At 43.8% G+C, this 15,301-nt stretch overlaps 3 non-coding genes across 3 annotated transcripts; all 3 read right to left on the bottom strand.

The window, feature by feature from the left end:
• Window positions 1-959: 959 nt before the first annotated feature.
• On the bottom strand, window positions 960-1,152 carry LOC142682117 (U2 spliceosomal RNA). Its single transcript, XR_012853907.1, has one exon. It is a non-coding gene; the product is annotated as a U2 spliceosomal RNA (small nuclear RNA).
• A 7,140-nt stretch (window positions 1,153-8,292) lies between these two features.
• LOC142682078 (U2 spliceosomal RNA) lies at window positions 8,293-8,486 on the bottom strand. Its single transcript, XR_012853883.1, has one exon. It is a non-coding gene; the product is annotated as a U2 spliceosomal RNA (small nuclear RNA).
• A 6,627-nt stretch (window positions 8,487-15,113) lies between these two features.
• LOC142682074 (U2 spliceosomal RNA) lies at window positions 15,114-15,301 on the bottom strand. Its single transcript, XR_012853879.1, has one exon. It is a non-coding gene; the product is annotated as a U2 spliceosomal RNA (small nuclear RNA).

Below are 15,301 nucleotides of genomic sequence, written 5' to 3'. Positions count from 1 at the left end.
CCACTGCCACCCCTTCTCCTTTCACACCTTGTATCAGCTTTAATCCAGTCCAGTGCTGCCTGCTGAGCAGCACTGACCAACACTGCCTGGGCCCAGGCTTTTATCTCTGAGGCCCCATTATGATGTCAGAAAGCTGGCTCTGGCTCCTGAGGTCTCCACTATGACACGTGCAAAGTTCCGTCTGAACTTTATATAAGACGGTGCGGCTCAGTCAGTCACTCAGTGTTGCCTGAGAGGGCAACACTGCAACAGCCGGCCCCCAGGCTGTCTTTTTTTTGCACAGCTAGTTGCCTCCAGGAGGCCACAAGAGGGAGACAAGGGACTGCAAAATGGAAAATAGGCATCCACCAACTTTACAGACAACTTGTTCTCCTTGCTCCTACAACCTCCATCCTTGCACAGTTTGTTATTCTTCCAGGTAACATAGTAACAAATCCAAATTGCTGCTCTCTTTGTAGGCAAGCAAGGGTTTGTTGCAACTGCAATTCTTACTTCTTCTTGAAATGTAGGGACCACAGTACATTCCATCACATCCATCTAGTGTACACAGGTAGGTCCATTGTGACGGGCGGGCGGGCTGGCTGCTTTAATGGCTGTTTGCTGTTCCCCTACTCCACTCCACTATTTGACTATGGTGCTGCATCAATCAGTGGCTGGCTCAGGTGCAGCTCTTTAACCTACCTAGGAGGGAGGGCGGAGAGAAGACAAGGAAGGTGAATGAGCTGTTCCAATGTGAAATGCCGGAAACACAGAAACACAGACGACACAAAACAAGAGGTGGCAATGTATTAATTAATTGCATTTAATAAATTAGCTCATTATCACACATGACTGTACAAATGCATTGTCCAACAGGTGTTGAAATAATGGGATTAAAAGGGGAGATCCCATCCGAAAGACAAAAACAATGGCAAACACAAAAAGCACTTTTGGAAACTGATTTTAGTAAACACATAAGGAAAGGGTGCACCGGTCCTGGAAATACTGCAATACCAGTTCAATGCGTGGAGTGGACAGAGCAAGCTCTATTTCCATCTCCCTGTTCTAAAAATCCATTTAATATATGGTCCCCAGATAGGGGACGTATCAGATATTAAACTGATAAGAACAGATTTTTTTTTTTTTTTTTTTTTTTTTTTTTTATTAAACCATTCAGGTTTTTTTGAATAAAACCGAGAACTGTAGTTGTTCAAACCACCTCTCTATTTTTCAAAAAATCTCATCACTCTGGTTCATTATTTTATTTTCCCATCAAATACAAGATAAATCAAACAAAATTCCTCAAACTAAATACCTCCATTTTAAGATTCGCCATATCCCTTCCGCATCCATACCTCTTTCTAGATCCCATTTATAATAAAAATACAATTTAGCCAATACCATACTAACCACATCCTCCATCTCAAATACTTCTCTTTTATACACATTCAAATTCCTCGTATTCCACAATACTTCTTTCACACAAGTCAGAAAAATCCACAACACTCTATCCTTTTCACTACCCAAACTACACAAACCAAACAAGACAATTTCATACGTCAAAACCTTCAAACCAGTCAATTCTTCACACAACCCACTCAACTTTTTCCAAACATCCTTTGCATGCTTACACGACCAAAACACATGACTCACATCCTCATCATCCCCACAACCTTCTCTCGGACACCTTTCAGACGCAACCAAACCTCTTCTTTTCTGAACACTCCTTACAGGCAACACTCCATGTACCGACATCCATAACAAATCTTTCTGCTTATTTGACACATCATACGTAACAATCTTCTTCCACACAGACTTAGACTCCATCGAATTCAAACCATTTACAGAACACATCACATTATTCATACACATACTTCTCACAACATTCTTTTCTCTCAAAAATCTCTCCATTCTTACATCCTCTAGCTGGAACTTTTTGATAAATTTTTCTACATACAAATACCACCCCGTGCACTGGAAAGCAATTGGTTTACATAAATTTCGTTTTTCCCAACTTAGACGCTGAATCACCGTTCCAGCTAGATACTTAGACATTCTGGAGGCCTTGGATTCCTTAAATAAAAGCTCTACAAAAAAACGTACACAATTAATTCCAATGAAAATCTCCAAATTTGGGAAATCAAGGCCTCCATTACGTCTGCTTTTCATTAGAATTTCTCTCCTTGCCTTCTCAATCCCGCTCCCCCATAGAAAAAGGAACAAAACTCTATTCACTTTTTTTAACATAGCAACAGCAGGAGGAAAAACCAGAGCAACATATAAAATCATAGGTAGAATAATACTTTTGACAATTAAAACCTTCCCCGAAAAAGAAAGATCCCTCATTCTCCACATTTCCAACTTTCGCACAATCCTACCACCTAACTCATCCCAACTTTCTTTCCCTTTCAGCTCATCATCAAACACAATACCCAAAATTTTCACACCATTCACCTGTTCCATATCAGAATCACACACTCGCTCATTACTGAAAAAAATTTTAAATTTGCTCTTACCCCAATTTATTTTAAAAGCAGACGCAATACAAAACATATTTACAATCAACTTCACTCTGGACATATCATACACTGAATCACACAATACACAAATATCATCCATATATCCCAAAGCTTTCACACGCTGTCCATCACACCCGGGCACCACCAAACCTTTCACAACCTTATCATTTCTAATCATTTGCAACAATGGTTCAATCGCACAAATAAAAAGGATGGGAGACAACGGACAACCCTGTCGCACACCAGACATAATACTAAATGATTCTGAAAAAAACCCATTCACCTGCACACAACTCTTTGCATTCGCGTATAATTTCTTCAACAAACTCACAAACTGAACCGGAAAACCCATTCTCTCTAACACTTTGAACAAAAACACATGCGCCACACGATCAAACGCTTTCTCAAAATCTAACGCACACACAATCACCTTCTTATTCCGACCCTTACAATCCTCAAGCATGTCCCGCACCAACGCCACGTTCTCATGCAATTTCCTTTTCGGTACCGCACATACCTGATCCTCATCAATTACACACCCAATCACATCTCTCATACGATTCGCAATCAGCTTGGCAAAAATTTTATAATCCGTATTCAGCAAAGTAATTGGTCGCCAGTTTTCTAACCGTCTCTTATCTCCTTTTTTATGCAACAGAACTACCATACCCTTCTTCATCACATCACACATATTCGTCCCAGAAAACAACACTCTCATAACATCAATAACATCCTTCCCAATTATATCCCAATATTTCCCATAGAAATCAGCTGGTATTCCATCGATCCCTGGAGACTTATTTTTGGCCATACTTCCCACCACATCCTTTACTTCACCATCCATAATCTCACCAAGCAAAAGCTCACATTCACTTTCAGGAACAAAATTACACACAATATCCAAAAACTCATCATCGTCACCCAGATCACACTTCTTCACATCATACAGTTGTTTATAAAAATCAGACACCACATCAATCACATCCTTACCAAACACCTCTTTATCATCCTTATCCAATAACACATTCATACCACTTTTCCCACCACACATTTTTTTAAAGAAAAATCTAGTGCACTTCTCGTGATTATCTCTAACCTCAACCTTAGACCTAAATATTATTTCTTTCCCTTTCTCTCGGAACCACTCCTTAATATCTTTTTTTGTTTTTTCTAAATCGTGTCTTACATCCATACCCAAATTTTTACATTGATGAAGAAACGTCATCCGCATATTAAAGCGTGAATATTGCAATCTTTTCCTTCTCGCTCTTCTATATCCTATCTGTCTAAAAAACCCACCAATCTTTTTTTTCACCCATACCCACCATTCACACACATTAGAGAAAGAACTTTTCTTCCTAACCCAAAACCCATATTTTTTCCCAAACCTAGTTTTTACCCTTTCATCACTCAGAAAACTGACATTCATCTTCCATACCCCTCTACCATAAAAGAAATTATTTATAACAAAAACCCCCAACAAACACTCGTGATCTGAAAACCACACTCTCTCCTGCGCATAATCGACACATTTCATTGCTGAAGTAGAAAAAAAGAAAAAGTCCAGACGAGAATCCGTTCTTCCGTCATCGGCATGGTAAGTAAATGGACCTGGTTTCCTGGTGACAGCGTCCTGCAAAGCAAAGTCCTGCAAAATTTTATTCCACAAACTTCCGGTAGCGTCCACATTAGACTCTGTGGATCCAGCTCGGGCCTGCTTCTCCAGGATACAGTTAATATCACCGACAATAATAACAGGAACTTTACCATGTAGAAAAAATTTTAAACTATCAAAAAGTGCCAACCTATCAGTTTTCACAGCATGGCCATAGATATTGATAAGCCTAAACTGCCATCCCTTATAGGATAGTAACACACAGACACATCTTCCTTCCTGAATGATTTGAGTCTGTTTGATGACAAACTCATTATTTTTGAAGAGAATACCAATTCCATCATTCCTATTTGTGGAAGAAAAGGACCAAATTGCTTCCCCAAACTTCCATTCTTCTTTCCTAGGCATTTTTGATAAACCACATTCTTGTACGCAAACAATGTCACTGCCCTTAGAGGCCAAAAAGTCCAGGACTGCAGCACGCTTGTGAGCAGAGGAGAACACCCGTACATTTTGAGAGACAATCTTTAATCTCAAAGACATGCGGGCATAGTATGGTTAGTGGAAAAGAAAGCCATGAGAAAACCAGAACATATCACGTCCCAGGGAAATACATAGCTCTTTCCAGATTCGCCACATTGGCTTCACTGAGGAAACCTTCCCCAGGAGAGCTGGGTACTTCTGAGGCCACCTCAGATGACTTAGGGCTACAACTAGAGTCACTGTCCAGCAATGAGAAAGGATTTGCATGAGCAGAATCTTCCAACAAACCTATCTTCAGTCTCTTCACCGCCTTTCCAGACTTCCCCCTTTTTGAGACAACTTTGTGGAAAATTTCCGCACTAGTGGCACTAGGCATCCTGGCCTCCTTCTCGTCCTCCTCCGATATTGACCACTCCACTTTAGCTGAGTCTTCCGTTTTTGACTCTGGGCTAGAGAAAGACAAAATTTGCATACTTGCACCATTATCAGGGTATGCACACCCACTAGGTGGCGCTGTGTCTTCACCTTCCATAGGTATAACCACAGGTGTCTCATCAACAGTTGGCTCTGCAGGAGGGACCACACCCAACTCCATGCTATCAGTATGTGAGGTTAGAACCTCTCCAAATCCAGCTTTCCCAGGGTCCTGAGAAGCAGCCACAGAAACACTGCCAGCAGGCTCTGAAATTACATCAGAAGAGGCAGCAAGGGAACCTGTTGTTCTCACCTGTCTGCCCCATGTCCTTCTCTCTTGCCCTAAGAAGGGAAACACCTTTGGGCATTTTCTACAGGTATGACCAGGCAAACCACAAATGTCACACCTGGATGGGGAAATACATGCACTAGCCTCATGTCCTGTTTCTTTACAATTCCTGCATACCTTGCCTTTGCATGCATCTTTGGTATGCCCGTAGGAAAAACATGATCTACAAAAGCATGGCATATCTTGGTAGTAAAGATATCCCTTATTACCACCAATTGAAAAATTAGCAGGAGGATTCATCACTCCTCCAATACAGCTGGAGTCAGGTTTCAGCCTGACCCAGTACTTGATATCACCATTGAAAACTCCCCATAGATTCTTCTGCTCCACACCACCTCTAACATGGGTACAGTAGTGAGCTAAAAAGGCCCTAACCAGCCTTCTATCCAGAAATGGGTTATACATGTGGATTGTGATACATTTCTCCACTGCTGAAAAAAGAGGTTGCACTTCAATAGATGTTAAAGCCTCATGCATGTGTTTCTCCTTGAGCAACTGAAAAACATTTAGACAGTAGGCGGCCTCAAAAAAGGATACGTCATACGTAGCAATATTACTGAAAGCTTGGATACAGAATACCTCTACCAACTTAACTCCAGCCAGGTCCAGAAGGATGTTCTCAATGATGTGCCCAGTATCCACTTCGTCTCTCCTCTGCTCATTTACCACAAAACGAATAGTATTCCGCACAGCTGCCATCTTGATATGGAATGCCCAACGGCACGGTGATCGCTCCCAAAAACGTCGGAGAGGACTCCACGAAAGACCGAACCCCCGGCCCAGACCAGGCAATAAACCTGATCTGAGCCAAAAGGCCGAGAAGCGATAACCCGAACGGGCCGTGCGTTGACCGAGCCTGCCCAATACTGCTGTTCACCCCTTGCAGCGATTCAGCCTACTCCTAGGCAATTCCATGGGGCCCTGCAGGCTCACACACACTCACAGCTACTAAGCGGGAGGTGAATAAAGGCCGGAGAGGAAGCAAGACAGGATTTGCTTCTTTTGCTTGCACCACAATGCAGTGCTGAAAGAGGAGGAATCGACATAAAAACGCCTTCCTGGCAACGCCCAAATGCCCTCCTGCCGTGCAAACACTGGCAGCAGCAGCTGCAGCAGCAGCAGCAGCAGCAGCAGCAGTAAGTGCATGCACACTGCCACCCCTTCTCCTTTCACACCTTGTATCAGCTTTAATCCAGTCCAGTGCTGCCTGCTGAGCAGCACTGACCAACACTGCCTGGGCCCAGGCTTTTATCTCTGAGGCCCCATTATGATGTCAGAAAGCTGGCTCTGGCTCCTGAGGTCTCCACTATGACACGTGCAAAGTTCCGTCTGAACTTTATATAAGACGGGTGCGGCTCAGTCAGTCACTCAGTGTTGCCTGAGAGGGCAACACTGCAACAGCCGGCCCCCAGGCTGTCTTTTTTTTGCACAGCTAGTTGCCTCCAGGAGGCCACAAGAGGGAGACAAGGGACTGCAAAATGGAAAATAGGCATCCACCAACTTTACAGACAACTTGTTCTCCTTGCTCCTACAACCTCCATCCTTGCACAGTTTGTTATTCTTCCAGGTAACATAGTAACAAATCCAAATTGCTGCTCTCTTTGTAGGCAAGCAAGGGTTTGTTGCAACTGCAATTCTTACTTCTTCTTGAAATGTAGGGACCACAGTACATTCCATCACATCCATCTAGTGTACACAGGTAGGTCCATTGTGACGGGCGGGCGGGCGGGCTGGCTGCTTTAATGGCTGTTTGCTGTTCCCCTACTCCACTCCACTATTTGACTATGGTGCTGCATCAATCAGTGGCTGGCTCAGGTGCAGCTTTTTAAAGAGGCTCTGTCACGAGATTTTGCAACCCCTATCTGCTATTGCAGCAGATAGGCGCTGCAATGTAGATTACAGTAACGTTTTTATTTTTAAAAAACGAGCATTTTTGGCCAAGTTATGACCATTTTCGTATTTATGCAAATGAGGCTTGCAAAAGTACAACTGGGCGTGTTGAAAAGTAAAAGTACAACTGGGCGTGTATTATGTGCGTACATCGGGGCGTGTTTACTACTTTTACTAGCTGGGCGTTGTGTATAGAAGTGTCATCCACTTCTCTTCACAACGCCCAGCTTCTGGCAGTGCAGCACTGTGACGTCACTCACAGGTCCTGCATCGTGTCGGCACCAGAGGCTACAGATGATTCTGCAGCAGCATCGGCGTTTGCAGGTAAGTCGATGTAGCTACTTACCTGCAAATGCTGATGCTGCTGCAGAATCAAGTGTAGCCTCTGGTGCCGACACGATGCAGGACCTGTGAGTGACGTCACAGCGTGATCTCTGGAGAACACGGCTGTGTCTGCACTGCCAGAAGCTGGGCGTTGTGAAGAGAAGTGGATGATACTTCTATACACAACGCCCAGCTAGTAAAAGTAGTAAACACGCCCCGATGTACGCACATAATACACGCCCAGTTGTACTTTTACTTTTCAACACGCCCAGTTGTACTTTTGCAAGCCTCATTTGCATAAATACGAAAATGGTCATAACTTGGCCAAAAATGCTCGTTTTTTAAAAATAAAAACGTTACTGTAATCTACATTGCAGCGCCGATCTGCTGCAATAGCAGATAGGGGCTGCAAAATCTGGTGACAGAGCCTCTTTAACCTACCTAGGAGGGAGGGCGGAGAGAAGACAAGGAAGGTGAATGAGCTGTTCCAATGTGAAATGCCGGAAACACAGAAACACAGACGACACAAAACAAGAGGTGGCAATGTATTAATTAATTGCATTTAATAAATTAGCTCATTATCACACATGACTGTACAAATGCATTGTCCAACAGGTGTTGAAATAATGGGATTAAAAGGGTAGATCCCATCCGAAAGACAAAAACAATGGCAAACACAAAAAGCACTTTTGGAATCTGATTTTAGTAAACACATAAGGAAAGGGTGCACCGGTCCTGGAAATACTGCAATACCAGGTCAATGCGTGGAGTGGACAGAGCAAGCTCTATTTCCATCTCCCTGTTCTAAAAATCCATTTAATATATGGTCCCCAGATAGGGGACGTATCAGATATTAAACTGATAAGAACAGATTTTTTTCAGTTGGCTACCCCCTCGCGGGGGTGTCAATGATTTATTTATAAAAATTTCAATTTTACAATAAAACACATTTCAGTTACATAGATAAATACAAAGAATTTTTACATTGTAACAATAGTAAAATCAAATTTTCATAAAATTTTTGTAGAGGGACATGGGGCAAATCTTTATTTATTTGGAGTTCCAGTCAGTCACAAACCATTTATTTAGAAGGGTGGCATTCCTTTTTTTGTCTAGTAAAAAATAAATATACATCTCACTAAAACAAAGACCTAAAACATCATCAACCGATAAAACGTCGTGCTTAAAAAGGAGGATGTTCCTGGCCTTCCATAGAGCTTCTTTGGCGCAATTCATCGTCTTCCATGCAATTATCTTCTGACTCGCGGTTGGGCATCCAAAAAGTCCATATAAAATATCTTCATAGTTTAAGTCCTTTAGGTCTGCCATCTTCACCAAAAGAGGGAATATTTTTTTCCAAAATTGTTTTGCAAAGTCACATGTCCAAAAAATATGTCTTATAGTTTCCTCGGCCTGGCAGCCTTCCCTCGGGCAGACGGCAGACCTCGCGAATCCTCTTCTGTACTGGAATGCCCGGCATGGAAGACATTGATGAACGCAGCTCCAGGCCAGGTCCATCTGTGCATTAAAAAGATAAAACACATTAACCATTTTGAAAATAAAAGCACATCGTTGCGTATTAAAATTCTCTACATTGCTGACCGTCTCGCTCTCTCTCAGGTCTTTAATTATTTTCTTGCTGTTTTTAAGTTCGTTCACGGTCTTCCCTTTTAAATTGAAGAGAGCCACTATTTTTTCTAAAATTACGTAATTCGCTGGTAATTTAAAAGCGTATGGTGAGGATAAAATTATGTTGAACCAACCAAACCTCCGCATAAAAAACCCAGTATTAAAACGTAAAAAGTAAGACCAATAGTGCTCTTTAAAAAGGGAATTAAAACAGAAACTAAAGAACTTAATTAAAAGAAACCTATTAAAATCAGGAAAATCTTTGCCACCCTTTAGTTTGGACTTTATTACCGTTTCTCGTTTCAATTTCTCCATCCTGGAACTCCAAAAGAAGGTAAAACATGCTTTTGTTATTTTTTGTAATAAAACTGTTGGGGGAGGGAACACCATGCTTGTATATAAAAGAAGGGGTAAAATGACCATTTTTATGATTAAAATTTTTCCCTCCATGGTGAGTTTCCTCATATTCCACATACAAATTTTATTGTTTACCTTCTGCGCCACCATGTCCCAACTTATAAAACCATTGTCGTGCTCACTGAAGGAGATACCTAAAACTTTAATAGTATCTGACACAGGAACGGGTACGTCTCTAAAAACCATGCTTCCTATTCTTAAAATATTACTTTTGCTGAAATTTATTCTAAAACCGGAAGCACAGCAATAAAACTCAATTTGTTTTAGGGCTTTCTGAAGCGACAGGGTGTCCCTACAAAGTATCGCCACATCATCCATGTACCCCACTGCTTTAGCCTCTATGCCGCCTCCCCCTGGCAGGGGGACTCCACGTATTTGTTTATCACGGCGTATTGCGCATAGCAGAGGCTCTAGTGCACATATGAAAAGCAGTGGGGACAAGGGACACCCCTGCTTCACCCCAGAGTTTAAAAGAACGTCCTGTGTCTTAAAACCATTTACTAAAATTTTGCTTGTGCAATCTTTATAAAAGGCTTTAATAGATAGTAAAAAACCTTCAGGTATACCCATCCGCTCTAAAACCTTAAAAAGATAAAAGTGCGATACTCGGTCGAAAGCTTTTTGAAAATCTATGGATAAAATGGCTAATTTTCCGTTTCTAGATTTTGTGTCTTCAATCGCATCTTTTATTAAATTAATATTATCCCAGATGCTGCGGCCTGGCACCCCACACACCTGGTTAGAGTGTATGATGTGGGGTACTATGGCTTTTAAACGGTTTGCACATAGTTTTGCCATTATTTTGTAGTCACTATTCAGAAGGGTTATTGGTCTCCAATTCTCTAAAACTGCGATGTCACCTTTTTTGTATAGCAAGGAGACCTCACCCTTCCGCCAGGACTTAGGCAGCATCTTGGAATGAAAGACTTCGGTAAAAAGGTTTAGGAGATCATCTTTTAAAATATCATAAAATTTGACATAAAACTCGCTGGGTATACCGTCCGGGCCAGGAACTTTACCTGCTTTAAAACTCTTCACTGTCTCTAAAATCTCCTGCTCCGACAGTTCCTGCAATAAAAAATTCTGGGAGACAGGGTCTAAAACAGTGGTAATCTCCTTCAGCGAGTCACGCATAAAATCACGATCCACAGTTTTCACATTAAAAAGGTCAGTATAAAACTCATGAACTTTACTTAAAAGACCCTGTACATCCGACACCCCATCAATATTTTTAAGAATAGCTTTTTTATTGTTCATTTTCTTAAAAAAGTACCTGGAGCAGGTCTCGTTCTCTTCCACGTGCTGTACTTTAGAACGAAATATAATTTCTTTACCTTTCTGCTCCAGGCACTGAGCTATCTCTTTTTTTAAGTTGGCGATGTCGTCTTGTACCTCTATCTCGTGTTCTCTCATCTTGTACAGGGTCTGTAGGCGGGTGTTGAGAATTTTAAAAAAAGCTTGCTTCTCTCTAGCTTTCGCCACGCTTTTTTTAATAAAAAATTCTTTTATTTTCCTTTTCATTTTCTCCCACCATGCGGTGATGGGAGCCCGTGTGTCTCTCACCCGCCTACTCTCTTTGTAAAATTCAATAAAATCTGTAAAAACCTGTGGATCATCTAAAAGGGAAACATTTAACTTCCAGGACTTTTTACTAATAATGTTATTAAAATCACGCTTTACATAAAATGATAAAAGCTTGTGATCGGAAAAAATATTGGTTAAAACTTCACATTTAAAAGGCAGTAGATTCTCATTACAAAATATAAAATCTATCCTGGAGCTACAGGTGGCGTTGCTCCAGGTAACGCCGGCTTCCTCTGGACTGCTCCTGTTACACTCTTTATAAACGTCTTTTAATTTAAAATCACCCACCATATCTTTGAGCAGTCCAGAGGTCTTGTCATAGTTTCTGCTTGTAGCGCTGGTAAGCCGGCGTTCCCCCCTCAGGATACAATTAAAATCACCTGCGAGGATAAAAGGCTCAGTCGTGTTAATAAAAAGAGGTAAAATCGCTAACATTTCTGCTCTTTCATTTTTATCTGGTGAGCCGTAAAAATTTAAAAACTGCCATTTCACACCGTCAATAAAAGCCTTAACCAATAAAATACGTCCTGGAAGAATCTCTTGGATAAAATCGATTAAAACATTTCCCTTAAAAAGAATGGCGACCCCTGCTGATCTGGACTCGTTAGATCCAGACCAGACTGATGGACCATACTTCCAATCCTCTTGGTATTTATGGTACTTCATCGTATGGGGAATGCCGCACTCCTGCAGGAAAAAAACAGAGGCTGCCAGGCCAGCTAAAAAGCTGAAGAGAGCAACCCTTCTAACTTTGGACTTGGCGCCCCTCACGTTGAGGGAGATTCCCTTTACTTCTGACATTGTGGAGATTAAAATAACGTCTTGATTTTAAAATAATAAATATTCGTGGAACTTAAAATCAGACATTTCCTCCACCAGCATTACCAGAACTCTCGTTTGCGCTCATATCCCCACCCTCGTCCGAATCGCCTGCAAAGAGGGACGAAAAGGGAGAGGAACTACCTTCACTGAGGGCCGTGCCAGCAACTCTTATCTCATACAAGGGGAGCCCAATCTCGCCTAGCGTCACCTGGGTCTCAACTGGGTGACCACGTAGGTCCATTTCGGGTGGGTCCCCCAAGGGCCCCGCCTCTCCCCCCAGGCTCTGATGACGCCGTCTTAGAGGGGGAGGTTGCGCACATGGCGGGGTGTCCGGTATCTGGGAGGGAACAGTGCCCACCCTCCTCACCAGGTCAGGCGAGGAGGTGGTCCTAGGAGGAGCCTCACTTTTTTTCACGGTTGTGTCCATCTGCTCCTCCCCTGATTCCCTCCTACCAGCACGCTCCTGTTTTCCCTTTTTTCGGGGACCCACCGCTACCCAGTTCTCCTGCTCGGAGTCAGACTCCTGAGACCCAGGTACAGGAGCAGGCCCGGCACCCACTGGACAACCAGCCCTCTGGGATGCCCCAGTATCATCGGTGGCCTGCTCCTTTTCCGCCTTCCTCTTAGATTGCCTTTTTTCTTTGGCATTGGGCTCCATCCTTTCCTCAGAGGTTGCTGGCCGCGAGGCACCCGCTTTGGCTCCATTACTTCGCACCACTGAAGCCCAGGTGCCTCGCTGCTCCTTCGCTGCCCCGGCATGCTCCTCTCCCAGGGGGTGGGACTGGTCTGCTGGTGGAGCACGTGGGGGCGCCTCGGGTTGCTCATTTTCTTCGCCTCGGTACCTATGGGGACAAGAATAGTACAGATGACCAGTTTTTTGGCAAAAATTACATTTTTTCTCTTGTGTGCACTCTCTCATATTGTGCTCTTTGCTTCCACAGTTTCTACAGGTGACATCGCAGTTAAAACTGGTATGTCCATAGGTACCGCAGGCCCTGCAGAAGTTTGGCATCCCTGAAAAATAGAGGTCGCCATTCACATTTCCAATTTTAAAACGAGCCGGTGGTAATCTCGTTTCTTGGGTGGAGGGGTCCTTTATCAATGTTACTAAGAACTTCCACTTGACGGTCCACACTCCACACTCGTTCATAACTCTCCCCAACAGTTTGACATTCTTGAAGTAGGCAGCTAAGAATGCTGCCACTTCCATATCCTTCACATATGGGGAGTACATTTTAATCACCACGAGTTTCGTAATTTCGAAGGCATGTTCTACTACCTGGACTCCCGCTACCACGAGTTCACCTTTTCTCCTCTCAGCTCGGTCCATGGCATCACGGAGGATTCCTTCTCCCATAAAGGTGACGTCGAAAATTCCTCGTTTCGGGTAGTCCTGGATAGCCAAAATCTCATTCTTGTGGACCGCCAGTAGTTCTTCCAAGATCTTGTGGACCAAGAACTTTACGCCACGTGGACCGCCTCCACCCTCTGCCACGATAAATCGGGCAGAGTTCCTTAGCCGGGCATACACCGGCACCGCATCAGGCTCGCCTGCCATTTCCGTGGCCAGGCCGAACCGCACAGCAAAAAGCTGCGCCCTATGGGGTCCTGAGACGTACCAAAGGGCTGGGGGGGGATCGCAACTCGTTGCTCAGGACTAAGCCTCTCTCCCAAATAGCAGCACGGGGGTGAAGTCCAGGCGAACCTGGACGATCCCCCGAGGCCGAGAGAGAGGGTACCTGAGCACCTTCTGACTAAAAACCTCCTGTATAAATACACTTGGTCTTAGCCAAAAGGCCGAGAAGCGATAACCCGAACGGGCCGCGCGTTGACCGAGCCTGCCCAATACTGCTGTTCACCCCTTGCAGCGATTCAGCCTACTCCTAGGCAATTCCATGGGGCCCTGCAGGCTCACACACACTCACAGCTACTAAGCGGGAGGTGAATAAAGGCCGGAGAGGAAGCAAGACAGGATTTGCTTCTTTTGCTTGCACCACAATGCAGTGCTGAAAGAGGAGGAATCGACATAAAAACGCCTTCCTGGCAACGCCCAAATGCCCTCCTGCCGTGCAAACACTGGCAGCAGCAGCAGCAGCAGCAGCAGCAGCAGCAAGTGCATGCCCACTGCCACCCCTTCTCCTTTCACACCTTGTATCAGCTTTAATCCAGTCCAGTGCTGCCTGCTGAGCAGCACTGACCAACACTGCCTGGGCCCAGGCTTTTATCTCTGAGGCCCCATTATGATGTCAGAAAACTGGCTCTGGCTCCTGAGGTCTCCACTATGACACGTGCAAAGTTCCGTCTGAACTTTATATAAGACGGTGCGGCTCAGTCAGTCACTCAGTGTTGCCTGAGAGGGCAACACTGCAACAGCCGGCCCCCAGGCTGTCTTTTTTTTGCACAGCTAGTTGCCTCCAGGAGGCCACAAGAGGGAGACAAGGGACTGCAAAATGGAAAATAGGCATCCACCAACTTTACAGACAACTTGTTCTCCTTGCTCCTACAACCTCCATCCTTGCACAGTTTGTTATTCTTCCAGGTAACATAGTAACAAATCCAAATTGCTGCTCTCTTTGTAGGCAAGCAAGGGTTTGTTGCAACTGCAATTCTTACTTCTTCTTGAAATGTAGGGACCACAGTACATTCCATCACATCCATCTAGTGTACACAGGTAGGTCCATTGTGACGGGCGGGCGGGCGGGCGGGCTGGCTGCTTTAATGGCTGTTTGCTGTTCCCCTACTCCACTCCACTATTTGACAATGGTGCTGCATCAATCAGTGGCTGGCTCAGGTGCAGCTCTTTAACCTACCTAGGAGGGAGGGCGGAGAGAAGACAAGGAAGGTGAATGAGCTGTTCCAATGTGAAATGCCGGAAACACAGAAACACAGACGACACAAAACAAGAGGTGGCAATGTATTAATTAATTGCATTTAATAAATTAGCTCATTATCACACATGACTGTACAAATGCATTGTCTAACAGGTGTTGAAATAATGGGATTAAAAGGGGAGATCCCATCCGAAAGACAAAAACAATGGCAAACACAAAAAGCACTTTTGGAATCTCATTTTAGTAAACACATAAGGAAAGGGTGCACCGGTCCTGGAAATACTGCAATACCAGGTCAATGCGTGGAGTGGACAGAGCAAGCTCTATTTCCATCTCCCTGTTCTAAAAATCCATTTAATATATGGTCCCCAGATAGGGGACGTATCAGATATTAAACTGATAAGAACAGATTTTTTTTTTAAGTTGGCTACCCCTTTTCAGGGGT

Source organism: Rhinoderma darwinii (assembly GCF_050947455.1).
Source record: "Rhinoderma darwinii isolate aRhiDar2 chromosome 2 unlocalized genomic scaffold, aRhiDar2.hap1 SUPER_2_unloc_7, whole genome shotgun sequence".
NCBI classification, from domain to species: domain Eukaryota; kingdom Metazoa; phylum Chordata; class Amphibia; order Anura; family Rhinodermatidae; genus Rhinoderma; species Rhinoderma darwinii.
This window is presented reverse-complemented; position numbering and strand designations above follow the sequence as displayed.